General features: G+C 47.0%; 1 long non-coding RNA gene across 2 annotated transcripts; it reads right to left on the bottom strand.

Annotated features, from left to right (window-relative positions):
* On the bottom strand, window positions 1-26,358 carry LOC148185733 (uncharacterized). 2 transcript variants are annotated; one of them, XR_015775773.1, is made up of 7 exons: window positions 25,981-26,358; window positions 22,685-22,871; window positions 18,130-18,301; window positions 16,254-16,440; window positions 12,497-12,668; window positions 10,614-10,800; window positions 1-1,448 (listed from the first exon to the last, which is right to left on the bottom strand). It is a non-coding gene; the product is annotated as an uncharacterized LOC148185733 (long non-coding RNA). The 2 variants fall into 2 exon arrangements; XR_015775774.1 differs by having other exon boundaries at window positions 25,985-26,358.
* Between the last annotated feature and the right edge of the window lie 1,640 nt (window positions 26,359-27,998).

Here is a 27,998-nt window from a genome sequence, read left to right as displayed (position 1 = left end):
AGTTGCAAAAAGGGCCAAAAACACAATTAATTCAATTTAAAACTTTATTAAAGACTCAGCTCAAACAGAGGTCCATATATATATATATATACATACATACACATACATATATATATAGGTGTGTGTGTGTGTGTATATACACACACACACACATACATATACATATATATAACCACGCATACATACATACATAGATACATGCATACAAACATACATACCACAGTGAATCAAGCAACGACATACAGACATGAACGCCAGCGGCTCCAGATGACGGACTTAAACCTCACACTCAGCTCAGGATTGGCTACAGCCAAAATGATGCCATTTTCAGATTTTCGTACTCTACATATAAACCTATAAATTACATCTCTTATTACAGCAGAACAAATAGGAACACCAACAGTGGCGAACATTTGGCTCGCAGGAGAAGTCTGAGCATCTTTAAGCAGCAGCCTGACACTGTCATTACAGGCCACAGTCCGTCTCTGCAAGCTGCCATTTCTGCAGTGACGCCGCAGACGGACCTCATCACACACATTAAGAGCTGTTCTGTTTTACTTCTGATAACCATGATATTACTCGTATTTGCGTTATATTTGATGTCAAAATCCACGCCATACTGTGAACAGAATCTCAATAACTGTTGGAAGTCCAGCAATGTACGGAAACAAAACGACCAAATCATCTGCAAACAAAAGGGGATTGATTAGAGAGCAACCTGCCATCCACCCAGAGTCACATCTGCTCAACTGCACTGACAACTCAGCCACATAAATATTAAATGAAAACGGTGATAAAATAAACACCCTGTCGGACACCATTACTCACTTGAAACGCTCAGATACAAAACGTCCCCATTTTATTTGCATTGTCTGATGTCTATACCAAAACAGCTGGAAATATCCTAGAATAGCCTGCTGAAGCACACCATAGCACAGAAAGTTGCAAAAAGGGCCAAGAACACCATCATTTAGGATGTCGCATTTTCCAGAAAAATTGCTCGTGCTTGCTCTCTTTACTCGTTTCTTAATATCAGATTTTACACTGGTAATACCAGGAAAACAATTTGTAATACGCTCATTAAGACAGATTTGGGGATTTTTATGAGGATACTGTAAACAATAATAACAAATAGCAAAATAATCAGTTATTCTCACTTTATGCATTTTTCAGGAATTTCGTGAATGTAGGAACCATATAAAACCGCCCTGCCGCAGAGGTTTCCATGATTACCCATTTAAAATAAATACATTTTAGGTTATAATCAAGCCAGTACCGTGAGGATGTGCTTTGTCGTCCGTCATCTGAACACTGTAGTTTGATCACAGCAGACCCTCATCAACAACACCAGCCATCACATCAGCACAGAGCCGAGGAGAGGTGGAGTCATCGTTTCCTTCGTCCCGATGAAGTGTCCCTCTCATCTTTACTTTACCTTGTGATGTTTTCTGTGGAGAAGAAGGAGATTATTTGAACTTTTTGACTGCAATTTTATTTTTAAAGCCCATTAAGACAAAACATGGTTTGCCTCAGAGGGCTTTACAGCATACGACATCCCTCTGCCCTTAGACCCTCACATCTCAACTCCCAAAAAGAACCCCTTTAACGGGGGAAGAAAAAGGAAGAAGAAAAGGATGATGAGGGATCCCTCTACCAGGACGGACAGACGTGCAATAGATGTCGTAAATATCCTAGTGGAGGTACTCTCATCACCAACTGGCTGAGTCATCACGTTCTTAGCAGATCTAGATCAAATTGGACAAAAGCTGGTAAAAGTCTAGAGACTCTACCCAAGAGAATAACCTGTGCCATTTACTGCCTTTCATTCAAGGCCGGGTCACAGGGACAACAGGCGGAGCAGAGCACTCCAGACGTCCCTCTCCCCAGCACCACTTTCCTCCTTCATGGCCACCCGTACACCCGAGTTTTTGCTTTGGCGACTGCCTCGGCTGCAGCCCTTCAGGCCAACCGGTGCTGTCCAGGAAAACACCTCTCTGTTGGGTTTCCACCAGCAGGTGTGTAGGTTGCAGTCTGATGTCTGACAGCTTCCCACACCCCACTGGTGTCTACCCGCAGTACCTAAAACAAAGTATTTGTTTTGGTATGCGAGGCTGCTTGCAAAGACAGGCACCAGCGACCTTCGAACCACAGCTTTTATCAGCTGCCTCCAATGGAGGTACTGAACATGGACCACATAGAGTCCATGTTCACATCCTCCCCTGGAATGGCCTTCAGGCCAACCGGTGCTGTCCAGGAAAACACCTCTCTGTTGGGTTTCCACCAGCAGGTGTGTAGGTTGCAGTCTGACGTCTGACAGCTACCCGCACCCCACTGGTGTCTACCCGCAGTACCTAAAACAAATTATTTGTTTTGGTATGCGAGGCTGCTTGCAAAGACAGGCACCGGCGACCTTCGGACCACAGCTTTTAGCAGCCGCTTCCACAATGGAGGTACTGAACATGGACCACTTGGAGTCCACATTCACATCCTCCCCCGGAATGCACGGGATAAAGCACCTCAGGAGGAATCGATGATGCCAGGGGTCAGCACGCCCAGGGCGCACTCCCCTTCATGCTGCCCGGCTGCCCAGCCGATTACGACCCTGCGGACCATGGAGCCACTGGGTGCTGACAGCATGTTACTTATTCGAGGTGAGCTCGACTGGGCCCTATGGCCAAAGTCCAGCCCTAGAGGCACTCGCCTACAAGCTCCACCCCCCTCCCGGTCTGGCTCCGGGGGGGGGGGGCCCGGTGTCCCCATACCTAGCTTTACCGTGTTTCAGCTAATACCCAAACACATCTGCATTTTAATGCAGATCAAATGAAATAAAGGTAGTTAAAGTCTACAGACTCTACCCTGGAGTGTAACCTTTGCCATGTACTGCCTTTTATTCAAGGCCGGGTCACAGGGACAACAGGCGGGGAAGAGCACTCCAGACGTCCCTCTCCGCAGCACCACTTTCCTCCTTCATGGCCTCCCGAACACCCGAGTTTTTGCTTTGGCGACTGCCTCGGCCGCAGCCCTTCAGGCCAACCGGTGCTGTCCAGGAAAACACCTCTCTGTTGCCACTGGGTGCTGACAGCATGTTACTTATTCGAGGTGAGCTCGACTGGGCCCTATGGCCAAAGTCCAGCCCTAGAGGCACTCGCCTACAAGCTCCACCCCCCTCCCGGTCTGGCTCCGGGGGGGGGGACCCGGTGTCCCCATACCTAGCTTTACCGTGTTTCAGCTAATACCCAAACACATCTGCATTTTAATGCAGATCAAATGAAATAAAGGTAGTTAAAGTCTACAGACTCTACTCTGGAGTGTAACCTTTGCCATGTACTGCCTTTTATTCAAGGCCGGGTCACAGGGACAACAGGCGGGGCAGAGCACTCCAGACGTCCCTCTCCCCAGCACCACTTTCCTCCTTCATGGCCTCCCGAACACCCGAGTTTTTGCTTTGGCGACTGCCTCGGCCGCAGCCCTTCAGGCCAACCGGTGCTGTCCAGGAAAACACCTCTCTGTTGCCACTGGGTGCTGACAGCATGTTACTTATTCGAGGTGAGCTCGACTGGGCCCTATGGCCAAAGTCCAGCCCTAGAGGCACTCGCCTACAAGCTCCACCCCCCTCCCGGTCTGGCTCCGGGGGGGGGGACCCGGTGTCCCCATACCTAGCTTTACCGTGTTTCAGCTAATACCCAAACACATCTGCATTTTAATGCAGATCAAATGAAATAAAGGTAGTTAAAGTCTACAGACTCTACTCTGGAGTGTAACCTTTGCCATGTACTGCCTTTTATTCAAGGCCGGGTCACAGGGACATCAGGCGGGGCAGAGCACTCCAGACGTCCCTCTCCCCAGCACCACTTTCCTCCTTCATGGCCTCCCGAACACCCGAGTTTTTGCTTTGGCGACTGCCTCGGCTGCAGCCCTTCAGGCCAACCGGTGCTGTCCAGGAAAACACCTCTCTGTTGCCACTGGGTGCTGACAGCATGTTACTTATTCGAGGTGAGCTCGACTGGGCCCTATGGCCAAAGTCCAGCCCTAGAGGCACTCGCCTACAAGCTCCACCCCCCTCCCGGTCTGGCTCCGGGGGGGGGGGACCCGGTGTCCCCATACCTAGCTTTACCGTGTTTCAGCTAATACCCAAACACATCTGCATTTTAATGCAGATCAAATGAAATAAAGGTAGTTAAAGTCTACAGACTCTACCCTGGAGTGTAACCTTTGCCATATACTGCCTTTTATTCAAGGCCGGGTCACAGGGACAGCAGGCGGGGCAGAGCACTCCAGACGTCCCTCTCCCCAGCACCACTTTCCTCCTTCATGGCCTCCCCGAACACCCGAAGTTTTTGCTTTGGCGACTGCCTGCCGCCAGCCCTTCAGGCCAACCGGTGCTGTCCAGGAAAACACCTCTCTGTTGCCACTGGGTGCTGACAGCATGTTACTTATTCGAGGTGAGCTCGACTGGGCCCTATGGCCAAAGTCCAGCCCCAGAGGCACTCGCCTATAAGCTCCACCCCCCTCCCGGTCTGGCTCCGGGGGGGGGGGACCCGGTGTCCCCATACCTAGCTTTACCGTGTTTCAGCTAATACCCAAACACATCTGCATTTTAATGCAGATCAAATGAAATAAAGGTAGTTAAAGTCTACAGACTCTACTCTGGAGTGTAACCTTTGCCATGTACTGCCTTTTATTCAAGGCCGGGTCACAGGGACAACAGGCGGGGCAGAGCACTCCAGACGTCCCTCTCCCCAGCACCACTTTCCTCCTTCATGGCCTCCCGAACACCCGAGTTTTTGCTTTGGCGACTGCCTCGGCTGCAGCCCTTCAGGCCAACCGGTGCTGTCCAGGAAAACACCTCTCTGTTGCCACTGGGTGCTGACAGCATGTTACTTATTCGAGGTGAGCTCGACTGGGCCCTATGGCCAAAGTCCAGCCCCTAGAGGCACTCGCTTACAAGCTCCACCCCCTCCCGGTCTGGCTCCGGGGGACCCGTGTCCCCATACCTAGCTTTACCGTGTTTCAGCTAATACCCAAACACATCTGCATTTTAATGCAGATCAAATGAAATAAAGGTAGTTAAAGTCTACAGACTCTACTCTGGAGTGTAACCTTTGCCATGTACTGCCTTTTATTCAAGGCCGGGTCACAGGGACATCAGGCGGGGCAGAGCACTCCAGACGTCCCTCTCCCCAGCACCACTTTCCTCCTTCATGGCCTCCCGAACACCCGAGTTTTTGCTTTGGCGACTGCCTCGGCCGCAGCCCTTCAGGCCAACCGGTGCTGTCCAGGAAAACACCTCTCTGTTGCCACTGGGTGCTGACAGCATGTTACTTATTCGAGGTGAGCTCGACTGGGCCCTATGGCCAAAGTCCAGCCCTAGAGGCACTCGCCTACAAGCTCCACCCCCCTCCCGGTCTGGCTCCGGGGGGGGGGACCCGGTGTCCCCATACCTAGCTTTACCGTGTTTCAGCTAATACCCAAACACATCTGCATTTTAATGCAGATCAAATGAAATAAAGGTAGTTAAAGTCTACAGACTCTACCCTGGAGTGTAACCTTTGCCATATACTGCCTTTTATTCAAGGCCGGGTCACAGGGACAGCAGGCGGGGCAGAGCACTCCAGACGTCCCTCTCCCCAGCACCACTTTCCTCCTTCATGGCCTCCCGAACACCCGAGTTTTTGCTTTGGCGACTGCCTCGGCCGCAGCCCTTCAGGCCAACCGGTGCTGTCCAGGAAAACACCTCTCTGTTGGGTTTCCACCAGCAGGTGTGTAGGTTGCAGTCTGACGTCTGACAGCTTCCCGCACCCCACTGGTGTCTACCCGCAGTACCTAAAACAAAGTATTTGTTTTGGTATGCGAGGCTGCTTGCAAAGACAGGCACCAGTGACCTTCGAACCACAGCTTTTATCAGCTGCCTCCAATGGAGGTACTGAACATGGACCACATAGAGTCCATGTTCACATCCTCCCCTGGAATGGCCTTCAGGCCAACCGGTGCTGTCCAGGAAAACACCTCTCTGTTGGGTTTCCACCAGCAGGTGTGTAGGTTGCAGTCTGACGTCTGACAGCTACCCGCACCCCACTGGTGTCTACCCGCAGTACCTAAAACAAAGTATTTGTTTTGGTATGCGAGGCTGCTTGCAAAGACAGGCACCGGCGACCTTCGGACCACAGCTTTTAGCAGCCGCTTCCACAATGGAGGGACTGAACATGGACCACTTGGAGTCCACATACACATTCTCCCCCGGAATGCACGGGATAAAGCACCTCAGGAGGAATCGATGATGCAAGGGGTCAGCACGCCCAGGGCACACTCCCCTTCATGCTGCCCGGCTGCCCAGCCCTGATTACGACCATGCGGACCATGGAGCCACTGGGTGCTGACAGCATGTTACTTATTCGAGGTGAGCTCGACTGGGCCCTATGGCCAAAGTCCAGCCCTAGAGGCACTCGCCTACAAGCTCCACCCCCCTCCCGGTCTGGCTCCGGGGGGGGACACGGTGTCCCCATACCTAGCTTTACCGTGTTTCAGCTAATACCCAAACACATCTGCATTTTAATGCAGATCAAATGAAATAAAGGTAGTTAAAGTCTACAGACTCTACCCTGGAGTGTAACCTTTGCCATTTACTGCCTTTCATTCAAGGCCGGGTCACAGGGACAACAGGCGGGGCAGAGCACTCCAGACGTCCCTCTCCCCAGCACCACTTTCCTCCTTCATGGCCTCCCGAACACCCGAGTTTTTGCTTTGGCGACTGCCTCGGCTGCAGCCCTTCAGGCCAACCGGTGCTGTCCAGGAAAACACCTCTCTGTTGGGTTTCCACCAGCAGGTGTGTAGGTTGCAGTCTGACGTCTGACAGCTTCCCGCACCCCACTGGTGTCTACCCGCAGTACCGAAAACAAAGTATTTGTTTTGGTATGCGAGGCTGCTTGCAAAGACAGGCACCAGCGACCTTGGAACCACAGCCTTTATCAGCTGCCTCCAATGGAGGTACTGAACATGGACCACATAGAGTCCATGTTCACATCCTCCCCTGGAATGGCCTTCAGGCCAACCGGTGCTGTCCAGGAAAACACCTCTCTGTTGGGTTTCCACCAGCAGGTGTGTAGGTTGCAGTCTGACGTCTGACAGCTACCCGCACCCCACTGGTGTCTACCCGCAGTACCTAAAACAAAGTATTTGTTTTGGTATGCGAGGCTGCTTGCAAAGACAGGCACCGGCGACCTTCGGACCACAGCTTTTAGCAGCCGCTTCCACAATGGAGGTACTGAACATGGACCACTTGGAGTCCACATTCACATCCTCCCCCGGAATGCACGGGATATAGCACCTCAGGAAGAATCGATGATGCCAGGGGTCAGCACGCCCAGGGCACCCTCCCCTTCATGCTGCCCGGCTGCCCAGCCGATTACGACCCTGCGGACCATGGAGCCACTGGGTGCTGACAGCATGTTACTTATTCGAGGTGAGCTCGACTGGGCCCTATGGCCAAAGTCCAGCCCTAGAGGCACTCACCTACAAGCTCCACCCCCCTCCCGGTCTGGCTCCGGGGGACCCAATCCCCATACCTAGCTTTACCGTGTTTCAGCTAATACCCAAACACATCTGCATTTTAATGCAGATCAAATGAAATAAAGGTAGTTAAAGTCTACAGACTCTACCCTGGAGTGTAACCTTTGCCATTTACTGCCTTTCATTCAAGGCCGGGTCACAGGGACAACAGGCAGAGCAGAGCACTCCAGACGTCCCTCTCCCCAGCACCACTTTCCTCCTTCATGGCCTCCCGAACACCCGAGTTTTTGCTTTGGCGACTGCCTCGGCTGCAGCCCTTCAGGCCAACCGGCGCTGTCCAGGAAAACACCTCTCTGTTGGGTTTCCACCAGCAGGTGTGTAGGTTGCAGTCTGACGTCTGACAGCTTCCCGCACCCCACTGGTGTCTACCCGCAGTACCTAAAACAAAGTATTTGTTTTGGTATGCGAGGCTGCTTGCAAAGACAGGCACCAGTGACCTTCGAACCACAGCTTTTATCAGCTGCCTCCAATGGAGGTACTGAACATGGACCACATAGAGTCCATGTTCACATCCTCCCCTGGAATGGCCTTCAGGCCAACCGGTGCTGTCCAGGAAAACACCTCTCTGTTGGGTTTCCACCAGCAGGTGTGTAGGTTGCAGTCTGACGTCTGACAGCTACCCGCACCCCACTGGTGTCTACCCGCAGTACCTTAAACAAATTATTTGTTTTGGTATGCGAGGCTGCTTGCAAAGACAGGCACCGGCGACCTTCGGACCACAGCTTTTAGCAGCCGCTTCCACAATGGAGGTACTGAACATGGACCACTTGGAGTCCACATTCACATCCTCCCCCGGAATGCACGGGATATAGCACCTCAGGAAGAATCGATGATGCCAGGGGTCAGCACGCCCAGGGCACCCTCCTCTTCATGCTGCCCGGCTGCCCAGCCGATTACGACCCTGCGGACCATGGAGCCACTGGGTGCTGACAGCATGTTACATATTCGAGGTGAGCTCAACTGGGCCCTATGGCCCAAGTCCAGCCCTAGAGGCACTCGCCTACAAGCTCCACCCCCCTCCCGGTCTGGCTCCGGGGGGGGGGGACCCAGTGTCCCCATACCTAGCTTTACCGTGTTTCAGCTAATACCCAAACACATCTGCATTTTAATGCAGATCAAATGAAATAAAGGTAGTTAAAGTCTACAGACTCTACCCTGGAGTGTAACCTTTGCCATGTACTGCCTTTTATTCAAGGCCAGGTCACAGGGACAACAGGCGGGGCAGAGCACTCCAGACGTCCCTCTCCCCAGCACCACTTTCCTCCTTCATGGCCTCCCGAACACCCGAGTTTTTGCTTTGGCGACTGCCTCGGCTGCAGCCCTTCAGGCCAACCGGCGCTGTCCAGGAAAACACCTCTCTGTTGGGTTTCCACCAGCAGGTGTGTAGGTTGCAGTCTGACGTCTGACAGCTTCCCGCACCCCACTGGTGTCTACCCGCAGTACCTAAAACAAAGTATTTGTTTTGGTATGCGAGGCTGCTTGCAAAGACAGGCACCAGCGACCTTGGAACCACAGCCTTTATCAGCTGCCTCCAATGGAGGTACTGAACATGGACCACATAGAGTCCATGTTCACATCCTCCCCTGGAATGGCCTTCAGGCCAACCGGTGCTGTCCAGGAAAACACCTCTCTGTTGGGTTTCCACCAGCAGGTGTGTAGGTTGCAGTCTGACGCCTGACAGCTACCCGCACCCCACTGGTGTCTACCGCAGTACCTAAAACAAATTATTTGTTTTGGTATGCGAGGCTGCTTGCAAAGACAGGCACCGGCGACCTTCGACCACAGCTTTTAGCAGCCGCTTCCACAATGGAGGTACTGAACATGGACCACTTGGAGTCCACATTCACATCCTCCCCCGGAATGCACGGGATATAGCACCTCAGGAAGAATCGATGATGCCAGGGGTCAGCACGCCCAGGGCACCCTCCCCTTCATGCTGCCCGGCTGCCCAGCCGATTACGACCCTGCGGACCATGGAGCCACTGGGTGCTGACAGCATGTTACTTATTCGAGGTGAGCTCGACTGGGCCCTATGGCCAAAGTCCAGCCCTAGAGGCACTCGCCTACAAGCTCCACCCTCCCGGTCTGGCTCGGGGACCCGTGTCCCCATACCTAGCTTTACCGTGTTTCAGCTAATACCCAAACACATCTGCATTTTAATGCAGATCAAATGAAATAAAGGTAGTTAAAGTCTACAGACTCTACCCTGGAGTGTAACCTTTGCCATGTACTGCCTTTTATTCAAGGCCAGGTCACAGGGACAACAGGCGGGGCAGAGCACTCCAGACGTCCCTCTCCCCAGCACCACTTTCCTCCTTCATGGCCTCCCGAACACCCGAGTTTTTGCTTTGGCGACTGCCTCGGCTGCAGCCCTTCAGGCCAACCAGTGCAGTCTAGGAAAACACCTCTCTGTTGGGTTTCCACCAGCAGTTGTGCAGTTTGATGTCTGAGGCCTGACAGCTTCCGCACCCCACTGGTGTCTACCCGCAGTACCTAAAACAAAGTATTTGTTTTGGTATGCGAGGCTGCTTGCAAAGACAGGCACCAGCGACCTTCGAACCACAGCTTTTATCAGCTGCCTCCAATGGAGGTACTGAACATGGACCACATAGAGTCCATGTTCACATCCTCCCCTGGAATGGCCTTCAGGCCAACCGGTGCTGTCCAGGAAAACACCTCTCTGTTGGGTTTCCACCAGCAGGTGTGTAGGTTGCAGTCTGACGTCTGACAGCTACCCGCACCCCACTGGTGTCTACCCGCAGTACCTAAAACAAAGTATTTGTTTTGGTATGCGAGGCTGCTTGCAAAGACAGGCACCGGCGACCTTCGGACCACAGCTTTTAGCAGCCGCTTCCACAATGGAGGTACTGAACATGGACCACTTGGAGTCCACATTCACATCCTCCCCCGGAATGCACGGGATATAGCACCTCAGGACGAATCGATGATGCCAGGGGTCAGCACGCCCAGGGCACCCTCCCCTTCATGCTGCCCGGCTGCCCAGCCCTAAAGATACTTTGGAAATAGAGAAGCGTCTTTAAACCTACCGCTGAAGCTGACACTGCGGATGTCACTGAGCAGTTTCCTCCCTCATACCAGGTCCATCTCCGGGAAGGTGCTGGAATTTTTGGGACACAGGTCCCTCTGCATTTTGAGGAGGGCACACCATGCCAATCACAAACTGGACCTTCCCCTGCTGCTTGTACTGGGAATCGATGCCAAGAGGCTTCTCACCTGAAAGACACGCACAGAGAGGACAGACAGAGGTGTTATTTACAGGAAAAATTCACTTTTCCTTATTTCTATGGAGCTAGAACAGCGACAGCAAGTTTTGATATTGAAAATAAACACCCCTCAACCCCCAAAAGAAAATGGTGACAAAAAGTTGATACAGAAAAGGGAATGGAAATAAACTGTCATACTATTATAAATAAATAAATAAATAAATAACTAAAAAAATAAATAAATAAATAATAGTGACATGAAGACTGTCATCGACTTCTGGAAAAACTCCCACTCAGCCTCCCCGGCTCTGAGAGCTCACTTGTTGAGACGGTAAGGTGCTACAACCACCTGAGAACAGCAACTGACACCCTGAACTTTTACTGTTAATAAAATTTAATTATAACTTCAGTAAATGAACATCTAAACAACTGGCGGCCATGTGTTTACTGAACAAAAGACAGCAGTGGGCTCTAGGAGTTTTACATGAAGAATTTGGAGCGCGGTCAGAAGTTTGATTCAAAGGCAGTCTTGTAACTCTAACATGAGGCTTGTGCTTTTTGTTTCTCCGTCAATTTTCTTTTAGAGAAATATCACAAAATTTGTCATCAACTCCCAAGAAACTTCAGAAGCTGTAAATTGTTCAACAATTTTCCCTGCTCAGTTCATAGGACACATCATGCTTCATCAACATCGACGATTCATGCATTTACACATTAGACTGTAATTTCTTTCTTTATTTTTTCCAGTATTTTGTTTGTATTGTGAAGAATGTTTGATATCAAAGTGATGGTCAACAGGCTGTGGAAATAGTTTTTATCTTTCAACTTTTGACCATGTACTGTAAGGTTATAATAATTTAATCCAGTTGGTACAATATGTAAATATTTAGAAAATTAAGTATGCATAATATGCTGAGTATGTTACGTGTAAAAATAAAAATGCCAAAAAATATAGTAATAGACAATTACTGCAAATATATTAATAGATTTCAATTACAATATGGATAATGTGCAGTGTGTATAAAGTGTATAAATTATAAAAAAAAGTGTGTACAATATAAAACTGTGTCTTACGCGACAATACAATGTATAAAACTATATATGTAAGTTTATAAAGCTGTATTAATATGTAAGTTTAAAATATAAATTTATAAATATTGTGTGCATTGAGTATTTTTTCTCAGCAAACACAAGGCAAAAACAGAGACAATGTAAAAACACTAAAAACCCCAAGACAAAAAGCTACATATTCAGTCAACACAAAACATAACACTGGCGCAAAAATCAAGTTGATTAACTCATAACCCACATGATCCGAGAAGCAGCTGACCCTCAGCTATTTTTCAAATATCTCATATGGCCCCCATTTAAAAAAGTTTGGGCACCAAGAACACCATCATTTAGGATGTCGCATTTTCCAGAAAAATTGCTCGTGCTTGCTCTCTTTACTCGTTTCTTAATATCAGATTTTACACTGGTAATACCAGGAAAACAATTTGTAATACGCTCATTAAGACAGATTTGGGGATTTTTATGAGGATACTGTAAACAATAATAACAAATAGCAAAATAATCAGTTATTCTCACTTTATGCATTTTTCAGGAATTTCGTGAATGTAGGAACCATATAAAACCGCCCTGCCGCAGAGGTTCCCATGATTACCCATTTAAAATAAATACATTTTAGGTTATAATCAAGCCAGTACCGTGAGGATGTGCTTTGTCGTCCGTCATCTGAACACTGTAGTTTGATCACAGCAGACCCTCATCAACAACACCAGCCATCACATCAGCACAGAGCCGAGGAGAGGTGGAGTCATCGTTTCCTTCGTCCCGATGAAGTGTCCCTCACATCTTTACTTTACCTTGTGATGTTTTCTGTGGAGAAGAAGGAGATTATTTGAACTTTTTGACTGCAATTTTATTTTTAAAGCCCATTAAGACAAAACATGGTTTGCCTCAGAGGGCTTTACAGCATACGACATCCCTCTGCCCTTAGACCCTCACATCTCAACTCCCAAAAAGAACCCCTTTAACGGGGGAAGAAAAAGGAAGAAGAAAAAGGATGATGAGGGATCCCTCTACCAGGACGGACAGACGTGCAATAGATGTCGTAAATATCCTAGTGGAGGTACTCTCATCACCAACTGGCTGAGTCATCACGTTCTTAGCAGATCCAGATCAAATTGGACAAAAGCTGGTAAAAGTCTAGAGACTCCACCCAAGAGAATAACCTGTGCCATTTACTGCCTTTCATTCAAGGCCGGGTCACAGGGACAACAGGCGGAGCAGAGCACTCCAGACGTCCCTCTCCCCAGCACCACTTTCCTCCTTCATGGCCTCCCGAACACCCGAGTTTTTGCTTTGGCGACTGCCTCGGCTGCAGCCCTTCAGGCCAACCGGTGCTGTCCAGGAAAACACCTCTCTGTTGGGTTTCCACCAGCAGGTGTGTAGGTTGCAGTCTGACGTCTGACAGCTACCCGCACCCCACTGGTGTCTACCCGCAGTACCTAAAACAAAGTATTTGTTTTGGTATGCGAGGCTGCTTGCAAAGACAGGCACCGGCGACCTTCGAACCACAGCTTTTATCAGCTGCCTCCAATGGAGGTACTGAACATGGACCACATAGAGTCCATGTTCACATCCTCCCCCGGAATGGCCTTCAGGCCAACCGGTGCTGTCCAGGAAAACACCTCTCTGTTGGGTTTCCACCAGCAGGTGTGTAGGTTGCAGTCTGACGTCTGACAGCTACCCGCACCCCACCGGTGTCTACCCGCAGTACCTAAAACAAAGTATTTGTTTTGGTATGCGAGGCTGCTTGCAAAGACAGGCACCGGCGACCTTCGGACCACAGCTTTTAGCAGCCGCTTCCACAATGGAGGTACTGAACATGGACCACTTGGAGTCCACATTCACATCCTCCCCCGGAATGCACGGGATATAGCACCTCAGGAAGAATCGATGATGCCAGGGGTCAGCACGCCCAGGGCACCCTCCTCTTCATGCTGCCCGGCTGCCCAGCCGACACGACCCTGCGGACCATGGAGCCACTGGGTGCTGACAGCATGTTACTTATTCGAGGTGAGCTCGACTGGGCCCTATGGCCAAAGTCCAGCCCTAGAGGCACTCGCCTACAAGCTCCACCCCCCTCCCGGTCTGGCTCCGGGGGGGGGATGACTCGGTGTCCCCATACCTAGCTTTACCGTGTTTCAGCTAATACCCAAACACATCTGCATTTTAATGCAGATCAAATGAAATAAAGGTAGTTAAAGTCTACAGACTCTACCCTGGAGTGTAACCTTTGCCATTTACTGCCTTTCATTCAAGGCCGGGTCACAGGGACAACAGGCGGGGCAGAGCACTCCAGACGTCCCTCTCCCCAGCACCACTTTCCTCCTTCATGGCCTCCCGAACACCCGAGTTTTTGCTTTGGCGACTGCCTCGGCTGCAGCCCTTCAGGCCAACCGGCGCTGTCCAGGAAAACACCTCTCTGTTGGGTTTCCACCAGCAGGTGTGTAGGTTGCAGTCTGACGTCTGACAGCTTCCCGCACCCCACTGGTGTCTACCCGCAGTACCTAAAACAAAGTATTTGTTTTGGTATGCGAGGCTGCTTGCAAAGACAGGCACCAGCGACCTTCGAACCACAGCTTTTATCAGCTGCCTCCAATGGAGGTACTGAACATGGACCACATAGAGTCCATGTTCACATCCTCCCCTGGAATGGCCTTCAGGCCAACCGGTGCTGTCCAGGAAAACACCTCTCTGTTGGGTTTCCACCAGCAGGTGTGTAGGTTGCAGTCTGACGTCTGACAGCTACCCGCACCCCACTGGTGTCTACCCGCAGTACCTAAAACAAAGTATTTGTTTTGGTATGCGAGGCTGCTTGCAAAGACAGGCACCGGCGACCTTCGGACCACAGCTTTTAGCAGCCGCTTCCACAATGGAGGTACTGAACATGGACCACTTGGAGTCCACATTCACATCCTCCCCCGGAATGCACGGGATATAGCACCTCAGGAAGAATCGATGATGCCAGGGGTCAGCACGCCCAGGGCACCCTCCCCTTCATGCTGCCCGGCTGCCCAGCCGATTACGACCCTGCGGACCATGGAGCCACTGGGTGCTGACAGCATGTTACTTATTCGAGGTGAGCTCGACTGGGCCCTATGGCCAAAGTCCAGCCCTAGAGGCACTCGCCTACAAGCTCCACCCCCCTCCCGGTCTGGCTCCGGGGGGGGACCCGGTGTCCCCATACCTAGCTTTACCGTGTTTCAGCTAATACCCAAACACATCTGCATTTTAATGCAGATCAAATGAAATAAAGGTAGTTAAAGTCTACAGACTCTACCCTGGAGTGTAACCTTTGCCATTTACTGCCTTTCATTCAAGGCCGGGTCACAGGGACAACAGGCGGGGCAGAGCACTCCAGACGTCCCTCTCCCCAGCACCACTTTCCTCCTTCATGGCCTCCCGAACACCCGAGTTTTTGCTTTGGCGACTGCCTCGGCTGCAGCCCTTCAGGCCAACCAGTGCAGTCTAGGAAAACACCTCTCTGTTGGGTTTCCACCAGCAGTTGTGCAGTTTGCTGTCTGAGGCCTGACAGCTTCCCACACCCCACTGGTGTCTACCCGCAGTACCTAAAACAAAGTATTTGTTTTGGTATGCGAGGCTGCTTGCAAAGACAGGCACCGGCTACCTTCGAACCACAGCTTTTAGCAGCTGCCTCCAAAGGAGGTACTGAACATGGACCACATAGAGTCCATGTTCACATCCTCCCCCGGAATGGCCTTCAGGCCAACCGGTGCTGTCCAGGAAAACACCTCTCTGTTGGGTTTCCACCAGCAGGTGTTTAGGTTGAAGTCTGACACCTGACAGCTACCCGCACCCCACTGGTGTCTACCCGCAGTACCTTAAACAAAGTATTTGTTTTGGTATGCGAGGCTGCTTGCAAAGACAGGCACCGGCTACCTTCGAACCACAGCTTTTAGCAGCTGCCTCCAAAGGAGGTACTGAACATGGACCACATAGAGTCCATGTTCACATCCTCCCCCGGAATGGCCTTCAGGCCAACCGGTGCTGTCCAGGAAAACACCTCTCTGTTGGGTTTCCACCAGCAGGTGTTTAGGTTGCAGTCTGACACCTGACAGCTACCCGCACCCCATTGGTGTCTACCCGCAGTACCTAAAACAAAGTATTTGTTTTGGTATGCAAGGCTGCTTGCAAAGACAGGCACCGGCGACCTTCGGACCACAGCTTTTAGCAGCCGCTTCCACAATGGAGGTACTGAACATGGACCACTTGGAGTCCACATTCACATCCTCCCCCGGAATGCACGGGATATAGCACCTCAGGACGAATCGATGATGCCAGGGGTCAGCACGCCCAGGGCACCCTCCCCTTCATGCTGCCCGGCTGCCCAGCCCTAAAGATACTTTGGAAATAGAGAAGCGTCTTTAAACCTACCGCTGAAGCTGACACTGCGGATGTCACTGAGCAGTTTCCTCCCTCCGACCAGGTCCATCTCCGGGAAGGTGCTGGAATTTTTGGGACACAGGTCCCTCTGCATTTTGAGGAGGGCACACCATGCCAATCACAAACTGGACCTTCCCCTGCTGCTTGTACTGGGAATCGATGCCAAGAGGCTTCTCACCTGAAAGACACGCACAGAGAGGACAGACAGAGGTGTTATTTACAGGAAAAATTCACTTTTCCTCATTTCTATGGAGCTAGAACAGCGACAGCAAGTTTTGATATTGAAAATAAACACCCCTCAACCCCCAAAAGAAAATGGTGACAAAAAGTTGATACAGAAAAGGGAATGGAAATAAACTGTCATACTATTATAAATAAATAAATAAATAAATAAATAAATAAATAAATAAATAATAGTGACATGAAGACTGTCATCGACTTCTGGAAAAACTCCCACTCAGCCTCCCCGGCTCTGAGAGCTCACTTGTTGAGACGGTAAGGTGCTACAACCACCTGAGAACAGCAACTGACACCCTGAACTTTTACTGTTAATAAAATTTAATTATAACTTCAGTAAATGAACATCTAAACAACTGGCGGCCATGTGTTTACTGAACAAAAGACAGCAGTGGGCTCTAGGAGTTTTACATGAAGAATTTGGAGCGCGGTCAGAAGTTTGATTCAAAGGCAGTCTTGTAACTCTAACATGAGGCTTGTGCTTTTGTTTCTCCGTCAATTTTCTTTTAGAGAAATATCACAAAATTTGTCATCAACTCCCAAGAAACTTCAGACGCTGTAAATTGTTCAACAATTTTCCCTGCTCAGTTCATAGGACACATTATGCTTCATCAACATCGACGATTCATGCATTTACACATTAGACTGTAATTTCTTTCTTTATTTTTTCCAGTATTTTGTTTGTATTGTGAAGAATGTTTGATATCAAAGTGATGGTCAACAGGCTGTGGAAATAGTTTTTATCTTTCAACTTTTGACCATGTACTGTAAGGTTATAATAATTTAATCCAGTTGGTACAATATGTAAATATTTAGAAAATTAAGTATGCATAATATGCTGAGTATGTTACGTGTAAAAATAAAAATGCCAAAAAATATAGTAATAGACAATTACTGCAAATATATTAATAGATTTCAATTACAATATGGATAATGTGCAGTGTGTATAAAGTGTATAAATTATAAAAAAAGTGTGTACAATATAAAACTGTGTCTTACACGACAATACAATGTATAAAACTATATATGTAAGTTTATAAAGCTGTATTAATATGTAAGTTTAAAATATAAATTTATAAATATTGTGTGCATTGAGTATTTTTTCTCAGCAAACACAAGGCAAAAACAGAGACAATGTAAAACACTAAAAACCCCAAGACAAAAAGCTACATATTCAGTCAACACAAAACATAACACTGGCGCAAAAATCAAGTTGATTAACTCATAACCCACATGATGCGAGAAGCAGCTGACCCTCAGCTATTTTTCAAATATCTCATATGGCCCCCATTTAAAAAAGTTTGGGCACCAAGAACACCATTATTTAGGATGTCGCATTTTCCAGAAAAATTGCTCGTGCTTGCTCTCTTTACTCGTTTCTTAATATCAGATTTTACACTGGTAATACCAGGAAAACAATTTGTAATACGCTCATTAAGACAGATTTGGGGATTTTTATGAGGATACTGTAAACAATAATAACAAATAGCAAAATAATCAGTTATTCTCACTTTATGCATTTTTCAGGAATTTCGTGAATGTAGGAACCATATAAAACCGCCCTGCCGCAGAGGTTCCCATGATTACCCATTTAAAATAAATACATTTTAGGTTATAATCAAGCCAGTACCGTGAGGATGTGCTTTGTCGTCCGTCATCTGAACACTGTAGTTTGATCACAGCAGACCCTCATCAACAACACCAGCCATCACATCAGCACAGAGCCGAGGAGAGGTGGAGTCATCGTTTCCTTCGTCCCGATGAAGTGTCCCTCACATCTTTACTTTACCTTGTGATGTTTTCTGTGGAGAAGAAGGAGATTATTTGAACTTTTTGACTGCAATTTTATTTTTAAAGCCCATTAAGACAAAACATGGTTTGCCTCAGAGGGCTTTACAGCATACGACATCCCTCTGCCCTTAGACCCTCACATCTCAACTCCCAAAAAGAACCCCTTTAACGGGGGAAGAAAAAGGAAGAAGAAAAGGATGATGAGGGATCCCTCTACCAGGACGGACAGACGTGCAATAGATGTCGTAAATATCCTAGTGGAGGTACTCTCATCACCAACTGGCTGAGTCATCACGTTCTTAGCAGATCCAGATCAAATTGGACAAAAGCTGGTAAAAGTCTAGAGACTCCACCCAAGAGAATAACCTGTGCCATTTACTGCCTTTCATTCAAGGCCGGGTCACAGGGACAACAGGCGGAGCAGAGCACTCCAGACGTCCCTCTCCCCAGCACCACTTTCCTCCTTCATGGCCACCCGTACACCCGAGTTTTTGCTTTGGCGGCTGCCTCGGCTGCAGCCCTTCAGGCCAACCGGTGCTGTCCAGGAAAACACCTCTCTGTTGGGTTTCCACCAGCAGGTGTGTAGGTTGCAGTCTGACGTCTGACAGCTACCCGCACCCCACTGGTGTCTACCCGCAGTACCTAAAACAAAGTATTTGTTTTGGTATGCGAGGCTGCTTGCAAAGACAGGCACCGGCGACCTTGAACCACAGCTTTATCAGCTGCCTCCAATGGAGGTACTGAACATGGACCACATAGAGTCCATGTTCACATCCTCCCCCGGAATGGCCTTCAGGCCAACCGGTGCTGTCCAGGAAAACACCTCTCTGTTGGGTTTCCACCAGCAGGTGTGTAGGTTGCAGTCTGACGTCTGACAGCTACCCGCACCCCACTGGTGTCTACCCGCAGTACCTAAAACAAAGTATTTGTTTTGGTATGCGAGGCTGCTTGCAAAGACAGGCACCGGCGACCTTCGGACCACAGCTTTTAGCAGCCGCTTCCACAATGGAGGTACTGAACATGGACCACTTGGAGTCCACATTCACATCCTCCCCCGGAATGCACGGGATATAGCACCTCAGGAAGAATCGATGATGCCAGGGGTCAGCACGCCCAGGGCACCCTCCCCTTCATGCTGCCCGGCTGCCCGGCTGCCCAGCCGATTACGACCCTGCGGACCATGGAGCCACTGGGTGCTGACAGCATGTTACTTATTCGAGGTGAGCTCGACTGGGCCCTATGGCCAAAGTCCAGCCCTAGAGGCACTCGCCTACAAGCTCCACCCCCCTCCCGGTCTGGCTCCGGGGGGGGGGCCCGGTGTCCACATACCTAGCTTTACCGTGTTTCAGCTAATACCCAAACACATCTGCATTTTAATGCAGATCAAATGAAATACAGGTAGTTAAAGTCTACAGACTCTACCCTGGAGTGTAACCTTTGCCATTTACTGCCTTTCATTCAAGGCCGGGTCACAGGGACAACAGGCGGGGCAGAGCACTCCAGACGTCCCTCTCCCCAGCACCACTTTCCTCCTTCATGGCCTCCCGAACACCCGAGTTTTTGCTTTGGCGACTGCCTCGGCTGCAGCCCTTCAGGCCAACAGGCGCTGTCCAGGAAAACACCTCTCTGTTGGGTTTCCACCAGCAGGTGTGTAGGTTGCAGTCTGACGTCTGACAGCTTCCCGCACCCCACTGGTGTCTACCCGCAGTACCTAAAACAAAGTATTTGTTTTGGTATGCGAGGCTGCTTGCAAAGACAGGCACCAGCGACCTTCGAACCACAGCTTTTATCAGCTGCCTCCAATGGAGGTACTGAACATGGACCACATAGAGTCCATGTTCACATCCTCCCCTGGAATGGCCTTCAGGCCAACCGGTGCTGTCCAGGAAAACACCTCTCTGTTGGGTTTCCACCAGCAGGTGTGTAGGTTGCAGTCTGACGTCTGACAGCTACCCGCACCCCACTGGTGTCTACCACGCAGTACCTAAAACAAAGTATTTGTTTTGGTATGCGAGGCTGCTTGCAAAGACAGGCACCGGCGACCTTCGGACCACAGCTTTTAGCAGCCGCTTCCACAATGGAGGTACTGAACATGGACCACTTGGAGTCTACATTCACATCCTCCCCCGGAATGCACGGGATATAGCACCTCAGGAAGAATCGATGATGCCAGGGGTCAGCACGCCCCGGGCGCACTCCCCTTCATGTTGCCCGGCTGCCCAGCCGATTATGACCCTGCGGACCATGGAGCCACTGGGTGCTGACAGCATGTTACTTATTCGAGGTGAGCTCGACTGGGCCCTATGGCCAAAGTCCAGCCCTAGAGGCACTCGCCTACAAGCTCCACCCCCCTCCCGGTCTGGCTCCGGGGTGGGGGGACCCGGTGTCCCCATACCTAGCTTTACCGTGTTTCAGCTAATACCCAAACACATCTGCATTTTAATGCAGATCAAATGAAATAAAGGTAGTTAAAGTCTACAGACTCTACCCTGGAGTGTAACCTTTGCCATGTACTGCCTTTCATTCAAGGCCGGGTCACAGGGACAACAGGCGGGGCAGAGCACTCCAGACGTCCCTCTCCCCAGCACCACTTTCCTCCTTCATGGCCTCCCGAACACCCGAGTTTTTGCTTTGGCGACTGCCTCGGCTGCAGCCCTTCAGGCCAACCGGTGCTGTCCAGGAAAACACCTCTCTGTTGGGTTTCCACCAGCAGGTGTGTAGGTTGCAGTCTGACGTCTGACAGCTTCCCGCACCCCACTGGTGTCTACCCGCAGTACCTAAAACAAAGTATTTGTTTTGGTATGCGAGGCTGCTTGCAAAGACAGGCACCAGCGACCTTCGAACCACAGCTTTTATCAGCTGCCTCCAATGGAGGTACTGAACATGGACCACATAGAGTCCATGTTCACATCCTCCCCTGGAATGGCCTTCAGGCCAACCGGTGCTGTCCAGGAAAACACCTCTCTGTTGGGTTTCCACCAGCAGGTGTGTAGGTTGCAGTCTGACGTCTGACAGCTACCCGCACCCCACTGGTGTCTACCCGCAGTACCTAAAACAAATTATTTGTTTTGGTATGCGAGGCTGCTTGCAAAGACAGGCACCGGCGACCTTCGGACCACAGCTTTTAGCAGCCGCTTCCACAATGGAGGTACTGAACATGGACCACTTGGAGTCCACATTCACATCCTCCCCCGGAATGCACGGGATATAGCACCTCAGGACGAATCGATGATGCCAGGGGTCAGCACGCCCAGGGCGCACTCCCCTTCATGCTGCCCGGCTGCCCAGCCGATTACGACCCTGCGGACCATGGAGCCACTGGGTGCTGACAGCATGTTACTTATTCGAGGTGAGCTCGACTGGGCCCTATGGCCAAAGTCCAGCCCTAGAGGCACTCGCCTACAAGCTCCACCCCCCTCCCGGTCTGGCTCCAGGGGGGGTACCCGGTGTCCCCATACCTAGCTTTACCGTGTTTCAGCTAATACCCAAACACATCTGCATTTTAATGCAGATCAAATGAAATAAAGGTAGTTAAAGTCTACAGACTCTACCCTGGAGTGTAACCTTTGCCATTTACTGCCTTTCATTCAAGGCCGGGTCACAGGGACAACAGGCGGGGCAGAGCACTCCAGACGTCCCTCTCCCCAGCACCACTTTCCTCCTTCATGGCCTCCCGAACACCCGAGTTTTTGCTTTGGCGACTGCCTCGGCTGCAGCCCTTCAGGCCAACCAGTGCAGTCTAGGAAAACACCTCTCTGTTGGGTTTCCACCAGCAGTTGTGCAGTTTGATGTCTGAGGCCTGACAGCTTCCCACACCCCACTGGTGTCTACCCGCAGTACCTAAAACAAAGTATTTGTTTTGGTATGCGAGGCTGCTTGCAAAGACAGGCACCGGCTACCTTCGAACCACAGCTTTTAGCAGCTGCCTCCAAAGGAGGTACTGAACATGGACCACATAGAGTCCATGTTCACATCCTCCCCCGGAATGGCCTTCAGGCCAACCGGTGCTGTCCAGGAAAACACCTCTCTGTTGGGTTTCCACCAGCAGGTGTTTAGGTTGCAGTCTGACACCTGACAGCTACCCGCACCCCATTGGTGTCTACCCGCAGTACCTTAAACAAAGTATTTGTTTTGGTATGCAAGGCTGCTTGCAAAGACAGGCACCGGCGACCTTCGGACCACAGCTTTTAGCAGCCGCTTCCACAATGGAGGTACTGAACATGGACCACTTGGAGTCCACATTCACATCCTCCCCCGGAATGCACGGGATATAGCACCTCAGGACGAATCGATGATGCCAGGGGTCAGCACGCCCAGGGCACCCTCCCCTTCATGCTGCCCGGCTGCCCAGCCCTAAAGATACTTTGGAAATAGAGAAGCGTCTTTAAACCTACCGCTGAAGCTGACACTGCGGCTGTCACTGAGCAGTTTCCTCCCTCCGACCAGGTCCATCTCCGGGAAGGTGCTGGAATTTTTGGGACACAGGTCCCTCTGCATTTTGAGGAGGGCACACCATGCCAATCACAAACTGGACCTTCCCCTGCTGCTTGTACTGGGAATCGATGCCAAGAGGCTTCTCACCTGAAAGACACGCACAGAGAGGACAGACAGAGGTGTTATTTACAGGAAAAATTCACTTTTCCTCATTTCTATGGAGCTAGAACAGCGACAGCAAGTTTTGATATTGAAAATAAACACCCTCAACCCCAAAAGAAAATGGTGACAAAAAGTTGATACAGAAAAGGGAATGGAAATAAACTGTCATACTATTATAAATAAATAAATAAATAAATAAATAAATAAATAAATAAATAAATAAATAATAGTGACATGAAGACTGTCATAGACTTCTGGAAAACTCCCACTCAGCCTCCCGGCTCTGAGAGCTCACTTGTTGAGACGGTAAGGTGCTACAACCACCTGAGAACAGCAACTGACACCCTGAACTTTTACTGTTAATAAAATTTAATTATAACTTCAGTAAATGAGCATCTAAACAACTGGCGGCCATGTGTTTACTGAACAAAAGACAGCAGTGGGCTCTAGGAGTTTTACATGAAGAATTTGGAGCGCGGTCAGAAGTTTGATTCAAAGGCAGTCTTGTAACTCTAACATGAGGCTTGTGCTTTTTGTTTCTCCGTCAATTTTCTTTTAGAGAAATATCACAAAATTTGTCATCAACTCCCAAGAAACTTCAGAAGCTGTAAATTGTTCAACAATTTTCCCTGCTCAGTTCATAGGACACATCATGCTTCATCAACATCGACGATTCATGCATTTACACATTAGACTGTAATTTCTTTCTTTATTTTTTCCAGTATTTTGTTTGTATTGTGAAGAATGTTTGATATCAAAGTGATGGTCAACAGGCTGTGGAAATAGTTTTTATCTTTCAACTTTTGACCATGTACTGTAAGGTTATAATAATTTAATCCAGTTGGTACAATATGTAAATATTTAGAAAATTAAGTATGCATAATATGCTGAGTATGTTACGTGTAAAAATAAAAATGCCAAAAAATATAGTAATAGACAATTACTGCAAATATATTAATAGATTTCAATTACAATATGGATAATGTGCAGTGTGTATAAAGTGTATAAATTATAAAAAAAAAGTGTGTACAATATAAAACTGTGTCTTACGCGACAATACAATGTATAAAACTATATATGTAAGTTTATAAAGCTGTATTAATATGTAAGTTAAAAATATAAATTTATAAATATTGTGTGCATTGAGTATTTTTTCTCAGCAAACACAAGGCAAAAACAGAGACAATGTAAAAACACTAAAAACCCCAAGACAAAAAGCTACATATTCAGTCAACACAAAACATAACACTGGCGCAAAAATCAAGTTGATTCACTCATAACCCACATGATGCGAGAAGCAGCTGACCCTCAGCTATTTTTCAAATATCTCATATGGCCCCCATTTAAAAAAGTTTGGGCACCCCTGTCATAGACTGAGACAGGAGAACAGCTCATATCAGCTTAGTTTTGTCCAGAAACAGGTACCTGTTAATATTTAAGCAGCACAATTGCTGAAAGGCTATTTTAAAATCAAGGCAGGCGTTTGGGTTTGAGTTTTCCCAAATTACTCAAAACCTCCTCTGTAAGATAAAGGATTTGAAAAATCAGAGCTGCAACTAGCAGGGCTTACAACCAAAGACAGAAGGCAAATAAGTATACAGTTTCATATTCGGAGATGTTAGAGGCCCAGAAGTTATAACCATACAGCCATAAAGCTCAAACAATCAAAACACAAGACAACAACATCAACAACAACCAGTTATGAAAGCAACGTCATTAACCCTTAAGGACCACTTAGATATAACACGCACTTATATTGCTCTGATATAAGTGCATGTTATTGTGTTAACCCTAAGGGGTTAACGCAGACATACTTTTTCTTTATTTGTTTTTGCAATGAAGACACAAAATTTAAGATATTTAACTAAACTACAAACATGCGGGTTCAGACAGACTCGGAGTGACTCTGAGAAAATGCATGAAGTGTTTGTCCAACACCATATGTTCAAGGACCGTCGGAAATTTAAAAATTCAACAATAATTTCTTTTTTTACAGTCTCTGGCTTTTATAACTATATAATTTTGGCGAGTTTAAACATTTTTGGCGGATCCGCAGGTTTGGAAAGCACGTTATATTAGAAAAATACCCAAAACATTTTAAAAGAAAAAAAATCAAAATTGTGATGGAAATAACATTGCATTTTTTAAAATCACAGAAAAGAAATTAAAAAAAAAAATATGGCACTTATAAAATATAAAAAAAAATATATGGCACTATATATATATATATATATATATATATATATATATATATATATAACTCAAAAAGAAAAAAATATCAAAAAGTTTTCAACAAAAAAAGACCAAATTTTCTTTTTTTTTTTAAAAAATACAAATTACTAAACATTTTAAAGGAAAAAAACTTGCAACAAATTTTAAAATAAATATTAAATGCCAAAAATGATCAAATAAAATGTCTTCCACACCCACGGGCATGTTTCCACCTACATATATGTTGACTGGTATTACATTGGAAAAGCTGATCTGCAGGAGACAAAAGTATTTTAAAGAAATACAAAGTGTCTCAGAGCATTGCTGCATTACAGTAAATAAGAGCCTATTTTTATACTTTGAAATGTCAACTACTGCCTGAAATTTGTTTTTCTTTACACAAAAATACATTTAAGTAGTAAATCAGTGCATAAAACCTCTCCAGAATGCAAAAAATGAGGTGTTTAAAATTACTTTTCATAATTTTAACACTTTAATGGCTGCGGGATCAAAAATTGTAGTTTGAGTGGGTTTCAATTCTTTCTTTGTTTTGCACTTAAAGGTATGAATTTAACCATTTTGTTTACACAGTGTATTTTAGACTTATTTTTTGGAGCTGAGCTGGAATGACCAAGATTATAAAGACGTACATCATCTTCCCAAAATGAACCAAAATGCACGAACACAGCCACAATTACCAAAAAATGAAGAATGAAAAGCGCATTACATGCACCGAGCAGTCCCTAAGGGGTTAACACAAAAACCAAGCAGACACGGCGGTCTGAAACACAAACACCAACAAACAAAAGCATTTGTGAAACAGCAGACAGCCAGCAGCTATAACAGCATTTACCAGACAAATGATTCACACCAAACAACTTACCCACCATGTTTTCATCCGGCGGCTGTTGGCTGAATCCAATCCAGCAAAAATGACACCAAGTCCACCGGAGCCTGTGTGAAATGTCCACAAAGTCCCAAATATTCCCCAAACTGTCCCCGGATGTCCTCTCCTCTCTGCTTTAGCGCACTTCAAAGCTCCGACTTGAACTTTTAACGTCATGTTAGCTAACACACGGCTAACGTTAGCTAGCTTACCGGCTACAAAAAACACATCCAGCCGCGCTTCAAGTTCCGCGGACACGATCCGGACTGACGTCGGTGAAGATAATTTTGCCTCCGTTTGATTTTAAATCGACTTTGGACGTTATTTCTGGCCGTGTTTACCGAGTAGCAGCAGCGAAGCAAACGGATAAACAGAGTCAGCTGACGCCTGAGAGATTTGAAAACTTCCGTTTCCCGCGTTGTGACGTCACAAGGGGCGGGGCCCGCGTAAGGGGGTACTCCCGCTCTGGAATCAACGACAGCACAAACACACTGCAGCGCCCCGCTGGTGCTACTTACTGCTGAGGAGGGGAACCCCCTTGACAGTTAAGGGAGCCCTTCACTGCGGAGAACGCAGACATACTTTTTCTTTATTTGTTTTTGCAATGAAGACACAAAATTTAAGATATTTAACTAAACTACAAACATGCGGGTTCAGACAGACTCGGAGTGACTCTGAGAAAATGCATGAAGTGTTCGTCCAACACCATATGTTCAAGGACCGTCGGAAATTTAAAAATTCAACAATAATTTCTTGTTTTTACAGTCTCTGGCTTTTATAACTATATAATTTTGGCGAGTTTAAACATTTTTGGCGGATCCGCAGGTTTGGAAAGCACGTTATATTAAAAAAAAACACCCAAAACATTTTAAAAGAAAAAAATCTAAATTGTGATGGAAATAACATTGCATTTTTTAAAATCACAGAAAATAAATTTATATATATATATATATATATATATATATATATATATATATATATATATATATATATATATATAATTCATATATATAACTCAAAAAAAAAAAAAATATCAAAAAGTTTTCAACAAAAAAAGACCAAAATTTCTTTTAAAAAAAAATCCAAATCACTAAACATTTTAAAGGAAAAAAACTTAAAAATTTTTTTAAAAATTTAAAAGAAATATTAAATGCCAAAAATTAAAAATTTAATTAAAATTAATTAATTAAAAATTAATTTAAAAAAATAATTGTTGTTTGAACTAACTGAATTTTGAATCCAGACAACTCTTTTACTTTAAATGAGATTGGGATTGGTGGAAGGTTTTATTTTCACTTAAGCTCATCTGTTGAGGCATAATTTTAACACAATGTCTGACAGGTTTGTCTCTGACAACATGTCGAGGGGTTTTCCAAATATAAACAGCATTCATGGAGACAATGCAACTTATTGGCGTTTTTTTTATAAGGTCTATCATCCTTTTTGATGAACAGACTCAATTTTGATGCTTTTTTCTAATGCACACTGGTACCTCATTTACCCTGATAAACCTTTTTTTAAATTTAAACTTTGATTAAAACATTCAGGAATTAGCTTACAAACAGCACACTTTTTTAAAAAAATATTGACTAGAGTTGAATAAATAGTATATACTTTTATAAAAGTGGCAGAATCTAAATAGATCCAGGGCTTTTTAAAAATCATGACTAGGGAGTGTTTGTTATTTATGAGAGGGAGTGGGTGGTGCAAAAAGGGAAGGCATGTCAACTAATCCTTCAGACACCAGGGAGGGACTTATGTTTTTGATTTTTGCTTATGGGAGGGGTATAAAACTTTATATGGCTGTATCTTTTATTAATTGTACCACTAATTTCTTTTTAAAAACATGCCGGTTTCCTTTAAAGAACTTTGGAGAAGAAATTTTTCTTTTATAATTTTTGTTTTTTTTCCTTTAATATATATATATATATATATATATATATATATATATATATATATATATATATATATATATATATATATATATATATATATAAATTTTGATTAAAACTTTT

The sequence above is a fragment of the Plectropomus leopardus genome, chromosome 23 (assembly GCF_026936395.1).
Source record: "Plectropomus leopardus strain MGB_pleo_1.0 chromosome 23, ASM2693639v1, whole genome shotgun sequence".
NCBI lineage: Eukaryota > Metazoa > Chordata > Actinopteri > Perciformes > Serranidae > Plectropomus > Plectropomus leopardus.
Note: the sequence above shows the minus strand (reverse complement) of the source record. Positions and strands in the feature narration are given on the sequence as shown.